Genomic DNA, 9872 nt, shown 5'->3' on the forward strand with positions numbered 1-9872 from the left:
ATTTGCCCAATGCAATACGTCGTCTGATCTCTTGACTGCTGCTTCTATGAGTGTTGATAGTTGATCAAAGAAGAATGAAGTCCTTGAAAACTTCAATCTTTTCTCCGTTGATAAGAATGTTGTTTTTGGTCCAGTGGTGAGGATCTTTGTTTTCCTTTGCCAATAGTGGCTTGAAAATCCATCCAGTATTACTGAATCCTTTGAGGTCTAGCTAAGGGGTTGGTCAGCTTTGTCACTCTGCTAGCCTCATGTAAAGTTAATTCACAGATGTCTCAGGAATCCCCAGTACCATCAAAAAAAGTCTGAAGTAGAGTAAATCATTTGGACTTGTAGTTGTTGCACAGAGATCTCCTTAGGTTCAGGGATTCGTTGCCCCATTGAATATAGACAAAAGTGTATGTGGTAGGAATACCAGTCCATAAAGAGAGGGCTCAGCATCTTTGGCCAGGATATTTACTGTCAGATCTGGGACTCTCTGGGCAAATCTGGTGTAGCCATAATGTCTATAAGACTAGATGTTAAATGTGTCTCTGCATTTTATTGTACTGATTTTAAATGTGGTTTTCCAAGAATTAAGGAAAGACAAGATAAAATATATAAAACTCTAAAGGATCAATTCATAATGTAAGGTGATTTAGAAAAAACAAAATAAAGAGCAAAGAAAAAAAGCAAGAGCATGCCTGTATATAGTTGCTGTTGTTAAGTGCCGTCGAGTCAGTTCCGACCCATAGCGGCCCTATATAGGGTTTCCGAAGGGTGACTGGTGAGCTTGAACTGCCGACCTTGCAGTTCAAATGGCTTTGTAGTCTGGCACATTAACCCACAGCGCCACACATAGTCCAATACAATTATTTAGTGTTAGGGAGAGAAGAGGGTAATCTTAAAAGCATTCAGAGAAAATTTAGCATATTATATGTCACAGAAAAGAATGGTAAATATATTAGTATCTGACTTTGTTTCTTTTGGTGAATAAACTTTGTTGTTCATTAAAATTTACCACAAAGCAGGCAAGAACATTTCCAAAATTTAATAAAGTAGACTGACCATATTATCAAAATTCACTTAAAAAATAAATACTTCAAATACTTTCTAAGCTATATCTCAACCTGACAATAAATAACTAAAACAGCAGATGTTTCATTTTTTGTGGTGATGATGGCTGTGTGCCATTGAGTCAGTTCTGACACATAGCAACTGTATATAAGGTTTCTGAGGCTATAAATCTTTGTTGTTGTTGTTAAGTCCCACTAAGTTTGTTTCAACCCACCGTAATGCTATATAGGGTTTCTGAAGAGTGGCTGATGAGCTTGAACCACTGACTTTGTGGTACATAGTGACTTTTCAGCCCAGCGAATTAACCCACAGTGCCATACCAGGAAAGGGAGCAGAAAATCTCACCTTTCTCTCTCAGAGTGCCTGGCAGATTCGAACTACTTACCTTGCATTTAATAACCTTGTTTCTAATAAACTATGATAACAAGGCTCAGTTCTACTTTATATAATTAAGTATAAATTATATTAAGAAAATTTCCACCACTAAATATCTTATTTTTATTTAAATGTACAAGGCTGAGTCAAAAATATTCACAAAATGGTTATATTAAACCACCTGTCTACATCCATAGTTGATGACAATATTGAACATGTGTGTGAAATGATTCTGTCGAATAAACGAATAACAGTGGATTTGTAAATCAGACTTGGCTCTGCCTATGAAATAATTCAAGACTGATTTGGGCTTGGAAACATTTGTGCAAGATGGGCATCAGAACAACACACAGTAGACCATAACCAGATGCATTTGGACATCTGCAAACAAATTTGTACTGATATTCGAAGAAAGGTAGAAGTTTCTTAAAAACATTCGCTACTGGTGATGAGACATTACTATATGTCTGAGAATAAATGGCAAAGTATGGAATGGAAACATCCTGAATCGCCAAGCAAGGAAAAGTTCAAAAATCAACCAACTGATGCTTCCAGTTTTCTGGAATTTTCAAGGGCTGGTTTTGGAACACAATCAGGAAAAATTCAACACTAACAGTCTCCATACAGTCAAATGCTTACTGAAGAGTTGAAGACTAAATTTCAAACTAAATGAAGAGGACTGGTATCCAAGGGCATTGTGATCTTACATAACAATGCATATCCTCACAGCTCTGCTCACATTATTGACACTTTTCAAAAACTTCATTTTGAGGTGTTTAGCATCCTCCCTGTAGTCCTGATTTTGCTCCATCTGACTTTCACCTCTTTGGTCTTCTGAAAGCAGCCCTTTGAGAATGAAGATTCACCATTGATAAAGAAGTGAAGACAGTGGTACAGTTGTGGTTTGCAGCACAGCATAAAATCTTTTTAAATAAGGGAATATGAAAGCTTGTTGACAAAAGGACAAAAAAAAAAAAAAAAGTGTATTGAAAAAAAAGAGATTAGGTAAAATAGTTTTGGATTTGCCTTTTCCAAAACCTGATTAAAATAAATTCTACTGCCAGACTGAAGATAGCTTTTGACTCACCATCATATATTAAGATATATATAAATACAGATATATTTAAGTATAAATCTACATTCATTTGCATTCTCCATATATTGCCAAAGTATCCCTTAAAATATAGATGTGCATCTCATGTGTTGTCTTGCTTCTACAACAGTACCAATAATGATTTATCATTGGTTTCTATTTTCAGCTTTCTTATCAATTACAACCAAAAATTATAATGATACTAAGAGAATATTAAAATAATCTTAAAAATAAATAATAATCTAAGAGAAATATGGTAAAAGATATAATATTTTGTTTACAATTTTTTGTTCCATATATTTTATCAGTTTACTATTACTGAACTATCTCAAAGTCTCAATTTACTTTTAGAATAAAAACCACAATTATATTTTCTTCTAATTCTTATAGTTACCCTTCTATGCATTTTCTGTTGCCTGGATAAATTACATAAGAGTTTTGTTCAGTGATATAAATCCAGTGTTTTTTCTGAACTTCTGTCATATAATTATTTCAAAAACTGTCTGTTGAATAATTAAATGATTACAATTATAAGCCAAAAATATAATTGCTGTTGTTGCTGTTAATTAATTGCCATCAAGTTGGTCTCTACTCATGTTGCTGTTAGGTGTGTTCAAGTCAGTTCCAATTCATAGTGACCCAAAGCACAACAGCAAGAAACACTGTTGGGTCTGGGGCCATCTTCACAATAATTGTTACACTTGAGCCCATTCCTACTGCTACTGAGACTGCCAATCCATTGTTTTGGGACTTTCTTCTTTTTCGCTGACCCTCCTATTTACTAAGAATGTGATTCTTCTTCAGAGTCAGGTCCCTCCTAATAATATGTCCAAAGTATGAGAGACAAAGTCTTGCCATCCTGGCTACTAACGAGAATTTTGGCTGTATTTCCTCCAACATGGATTTGTTTGTTCTTCTGGCAGTACATGGAAATTTTAATATTCTTCTCCAACAAAATAACTCAAATGCATCAATTTTCTACAACCTTTATTATTTGATATGCAATTTACACATGCATATGAAGCTATTGAAAATAACATAGCTTTAGTCAGGCACACATTACACCTCAAACTGAGGTTTTTGCTCTTGACCTCATTAAAGAGGTCCTTTGCAGCAGATTTGCCTAACACAATGCAATAGTTTGATTTCTTGATGGTAGCTTTCATGAGTGTTGATAGTGGATCCAGGCAAAATGAAATCTTTGACAGCCTTAATCTTTTCTCCATATCTTGATGTTATTTATTGGTCAAATGGTGAGAATTTTTGTTTTCGTTACACTGAGGTGTAACCCATACCAAAGGATATGGCCTTTGCTTTTCACCAATAAATATTTTAAGTTCTCTTCTTTTGCAGCAAACAAGGTTGTATCATCTACATATGACAGATTGTTAATGAGTCTTCCTACAATCCTGACTCACTGTTCTTATTCAGATAATCCAACTTCTCAGATTGTTTGCTCAACATGTATAGATTGATTATACATAGTGAATGAATACAACCATGTCACACACCTTTCCTGTTTTTCAGCCATTCATTTACCCTTGTTCTGGTCAAATAACTGTCCCCTGGTCTATTTATAAGGTTCTAATGAGCACATTTAAGTGTTCCTAAATGCCCATTATTACAGTGTTATCTATAGTTTGCCATGACACACACATTCAAAAGACTGCATAGTAGTCAGTAAAGCATTAGTAAATGCCTTTCTGGTATTTTCTCTTTTCAGTCAAAAGCCATCTGGCATTAGCAATGATGTCCTGTTTCCGCTATTCTTCTGACTCCAACTTGAACCACTTAAATCCAACTTGAATCCAACCCTGTGAATGTACTGTTGCAGGCACTTTTTAATTAACTTTAGCAAAATTTTTCTTACATGTGATATTAATGATGCTGTCAGATGATTTCCATATTCTGTTGAGTCACCTAGCTTTGGAATGAGTGAATATATGGATCTCTTCCAATCAGTTGGTCAGGAAACTGTCTTCCAAATTTCTTGACATAGATGAGCAACTCCAGTCCTTCATCAGTTTATTGAAAGCTATCAATTTATATTCCATCTTTTCCCAGATCCTTGTTTTTTTGCTAATGTTTTCAGTGAACCTTGGACTTCTGCCTTCAGCACTATTGACTCTTGGTCATATGGTGACTCTTAAAAATGCTGAACATTTGACAATTCTTAGATTTGGGGGCGGGGTACAGGGATGGTATAGCCTTTTATCTTCTTTGATTCTTTGGTACCATTCAATATTTTGCAAAAAAGAATCCCTCAGTATTTAAGTTGAAGCTTGATTTTTTTTTTTTTTTCTTCATTCTTTTAGCTTGAGACATTCTAAGCATGATTTTTTTTCCTTTTTGGTTTTCTAGTTCCAGGCCTTTCCACATTTTTTTTTTTTTTTAAATAATAATTTACTTTGTCTTCTCAATCTGCTCTTTGATATTTTCTGTTCATCTCTTTTACCTCCTCATTTCTTCCATTTGCTTTAGAATCTCTATGCTGGAGAACAAGTTTCAGAGTCTCTTCTGACATTCATTTTGGTCTTTTCCTTCTTTCTTGTCTTCTTAATGAACTTTGCTTTCTGGTATGATAGTCTTGATGTCATCCGACAATGCTTCTGATCTTCAGTCATTAGTGTCTAATACATCAAATTTGTCCTTGAGATGATCTCTGAATTCAGGTAAGACATATTCAAGGTCATATTTTCTTCAGTTTCAGCCTGAACTTGCATATGATTAATTAATGATGTGTTCCACTGGCCTGGTTTTTTGTTGATGGTATGGAGTTTTTCCACTCACTGTTTCCACAGATGCAAAATATTTTGATTTCTGTGTATTCCATCTACTAAGATCCCTGTACATAGTTGACTTTTATGTTGTTTAAGAAAGGGAATTTGCAATGAAATAGTTATTGGTTTTGCAAAATTCTATCATGTGATCTCTAGCATAATTTCTATCACTGAGGCCAAAATTTCTAACTATTGATCATTCTTCTGTTTTCCCAATCTTTCCATTCCAATCACCAATAATTATCAATTAATTCTGTTTACATGTTTGCTCAATTTCGTACTAAAGACGTTCGTAGAATTCTTCAGTTTCCTTCAGGTAACTTGTGGTTTTGAACTGGTGACCTTGTAGTTAGAAGTCCAGTTAGGTTAAATTAAATTTACTAAACTATTATTTTCAAAAGAGGACATAAGTAATGAATTAGTCAGGTTATGGGGAATTTGAAGAGGGACCTGGTTAGTGCTGTAAGAAAAAGTACTGTACTGCTAACCACAAAGTTGGTAGTTTAAAGCCACCAGACTGTTTTGGAAACATTAGTTGGGTCACTATGAGTCAGAACCAATATTACAGCATTAAAAAAAAAAAAAAAAAGTACAACATTAAGAATTAAACTTCAGCTGTCAAGTGGGAGAACATAGAATCTCACTGATTGTATTTTAACTTAGGCATGGGTTGGTTTATGGTTGTGTACCCTTGACTTGGTTCCGTCTCATAATGACCTGCTATATGGTTTCTGAGGCTGTAAATCTTTATAGGAACAGAAAGCTTTGACTTTCTCCTGAAGCCAGCTGGTGGTTTTGAAAATATGACAATATGATTTGCAGCCCAATGTGTAACCATTTAAGTGTCAAGTTCATTTTTTTCCTTTTTTCCTTTTATATTTAATCTGTAAAATGGTGATGGTAGCTGTCTTAGGCTGGGTGTTATTAAGAACCAAGACCAGTGAAACACATATCTGTATGTATATATATATATATATATATGTGTGTGTGTGTGTGTGTATGCATATATATATATGTGTGTGTGTGTGTATGCATATATATATATGTGTGTGTGTGTGTGTATATAAGTTTAGTATCAAGTAAATTGATTTTTATATTATTTAAGTTGTTATGTCCCAGGTTCCCAACAGGACAAAGAGAATCCCTCCTGCATATTCATTGTATTTGGAGCAGGCCAAACTCCCAAGGGAGCATACCTTCAATTGATTGGTTCCTCATAACTGCTCCTCGCAGTGTTAGTTATGCTTGTGTTAGGTTTCAGCACCATGGGAATAATCACATCCCAACTACTAAACTTCTTGAAATATTGACCTAATGAAGTTGACACAAAATCTTATTACATTACACCTATATAAACTTAACACCTATAAGCTATATGCATGTTCTCTAAATAAAGAAAATTGTTAAGTCATACTTGTACCTAACATGATTTAACTTAAATGTACAACTGAAAACACATGGACTCAATTTTCATCTTAAACATCACAAATCAGCAAAGCAAAAGTACTTGATGCACACATGCAGAGCAAAATAAAAATGTGTATTCATACAAATGTCCAAAGGGCACATTCTGTAAGCCATCTTCCTGCCATTAGGCATGCAGCCTTACTTAGTAAATGGGTCTGGAGTCCATAGCTGCTCTTCCATTCCTTACCACCCCCTCTGCCACTGTCTCTGATGTTACTATTTTTCCAAAAAGGGATCTCAACCTACACTCATGCTTTTTCTTCTTGATGGTCATTGGATCATCTACTCTTGATAACTACTCCCTCATTTTAAATAAACATCTTCTACAATTACAGTTTTGACATTCACAGGTAATCCTGCTAGGAATCATTCACAACTGAAATAATAAAATCTTATTAGCATGATCTCTTACCCCCCTTTAACCAGGCCCATTTGGAAAAGAGAACTGTTCAGTGGGAGATTCTCCTTTGTCTCCTTATTCAAAAACTAAGCACACCCATGAAAGTTTGTAATCCAGAAATTCCATGCCGGATATCCTCTCCTTTTTAATAGTCAATGTCTGCATTGTTTGTCCCTAGTAACCCAGTACACTAAGGAAACAAGCATGCTCCTTGATCTGAAGAATCTTCTATTCCAGTTACAATTTTGAGCAACTGCATCAATAAGCAAAAGTCTAGTTCATCAAATTGTAGCAATTGACATTTGCTCAGGGTGCAAACATCTGAAGATTCTGGTCAGCTCAATCCTAGCCACCCAAGTTACGTCAAATGGGCAACAACTGCATGTTTGGGAGTTCACAAACACCTTCTTGCACTCTGCACAAGCTGGCTCCTTCATTCTCAGCCCTAGAATGAATGGGCTACCTCAGTATCTGTGGGTTCAGAAGTTCTCATAGATCCATAAACTTAAAACCAGACAGCCTTCTCGCTCCTCTTATTTCATCTCAGGTTGATGGGTGCCAATAAAACATGTCTAAACTCAGCCTTCCTTGCTTCATTGCTGCCTTTCCCAAATTCTACTCACACATACATTCAGGTGGTCATCAATAAGCATATGACTCCACTTCCCTTTAACTTTCAGTCCTAGAAATGGGTTATGTCTTGTAGGCTGACTTTCCAAAACTTGGAACACCAAACTTTTCTGGTGTGTTCTCTGCTTGAATCTCCTGTTCTCTCAGAAATCCTCAGTTGATTGTCATGTCTTTTCAACTGTAAATGCCCAAACATTGAAAGTCCAGGATGGGTACAAGATTCCACCGAAATCCACATTCTCTATAAAGGCTTAAAACAAAAAGGCTATGTCTTCTGGGTAAATCCTAATTCCCCTTTTAGCAAACTCAATCAAGTATAGCCTGAAGGTGAATTTACAAACTCTCTGTAATCAGTAATCAAAATTCCCAATATACTTACATGTCTGTTTTATAATAATAGGCAGGAGAAACCAATAACCATAAGGCAGTCAAACAAACATTTTAAAACACTCAAGTTGAATCTTTTCTACTTCCTTAGACAAACCCCATTCATATAAATATGGCCTTGGGCCTCTGGCAGGGTGGATTATGGTAAACTCTCAGGTCTAGTGTTAGCCATCCTTTTTAACCAGTGTATCATCTGTTCCAGGCAACTCCAGAAGCAGCTGCTTTCCCTGTTTAAGTATTTTATCCCATGCCCCTTTGCTCTTCCTCTTACAAAATCTTATAATTTGATAGGTCAGGAGTCATTGCAATGATTCCTGCTCAAAACACTAGCTGTTTAAATCAAGTGGCAGCCATGTTTGACTTTCTCTGACTCCACAAGAAATAAAGAGGAACAAATTCAAAATCAGTACAAGGCAATTCCTATTAAATGGAGATCAGACATACCTCCACCCTATATCAGTACCTTTAAAATTAGTCAGACTTGAACCTAATCCTTAGGATTTTATTTCTCTATAACCCCACTCTCTGGGAACCATATGTTGGGATTTCTAGAGAAGTAAAACCAGTGAAATATATATATCAAAGAAGAGAAAAAACAAAACAAAAAGAATCTTCCTAGAGACTTTCTAGAAAACAAGAATTGGCCAGTCACCTTTCTTCACAACTAAGGAGCCCTGTTGAAGCAATGAATTAAATGTTGGGCTGCTAACTAATCCTATAAGAGGGAGATACCAAAAGTTGCAGGGAAAATGGAAAAGAAAGGATAAGGAATTTTTCTATAAATTTTTGAAGTCTGCTCATAAAACTTCCGTCTTGGCTCTTTATAACTTGATCTTATTGTTGTTAAGTGCTGTTGAGTCTGCTCTAACTTATAGTGACCCTGTATAGGATTTCTGAGGAGAGTCTGGTAGGTTTAAACTACCAACCTTGCACTTGGTAGCCCAGTGCTTATTCTAAATTGCAACATCTTATGACTTCTTAGTTCATTTTTAAAATTTTTATCACTTAATAACTTTCTATTTTAAGGTATGTTACAATTTAATTTTCTTTTTACATATTGAAATACATATTGGTATATTCCAGTTATTGGAACTATTGGTATATTCCAGTTATTGGAACTAAGAATAATTGGAACTATAATCTTTCATACTTATTCCTTTTGCTTGCCTTTTCGAGGTTTCTAAGGTAGAAAATAATATAATTGACTTTACATCTTTTTTTTTTTAACTGATATCCATTTTATGCTATAAATTTCCCTATACTTATAGTTTTATTCTACATCTCCCAAATTTTGATAGAGTTACATTTTTTGTTTCAAAACAATTTTTAATTTCTCTTGGAAATGTTTTTAGTGTGTTATATAACCTTTAAATATTTGGGGATCTCCCAGTTCTCTTTGTGTTATTGATTTCCAGATTAATTTGAGTGTGTATATGTATGTGTGTTTGTATGGCTTGAAAATGTACTTTGTATGTTTTGTATTATTTTAGATACTTTAAACTATATTGCATGGTCCAGAAGGTGATCTAGCATGGTGAAAGTTCCATGAGAATTTGGATAAATGTACATTCCACTGCTGTTGGATAAAATATTTTTAAATGTTAATTATAGCCAATTGATTGATAGTGCTGTTCATATAAACTGCATTCTTATTGATTTTGTGTCCATTGGTTGTTTTAATTCTTGA

Source organism: Chrysochloris asiatica, unplaced genomic scaffold (assembly GCF_000296735.1).
Source record: "Chrysochloris asiatica unplaced genomic scaffold, ChrAsi1.0 scaffold00435, whole genome shotgun sequence".
NCBI lineage: Eukaryota > Metazoa > Chordata > Mammalia > Afrosoricida > Chrysochloridae > Chrysochloris > Chrysochloris asiatica.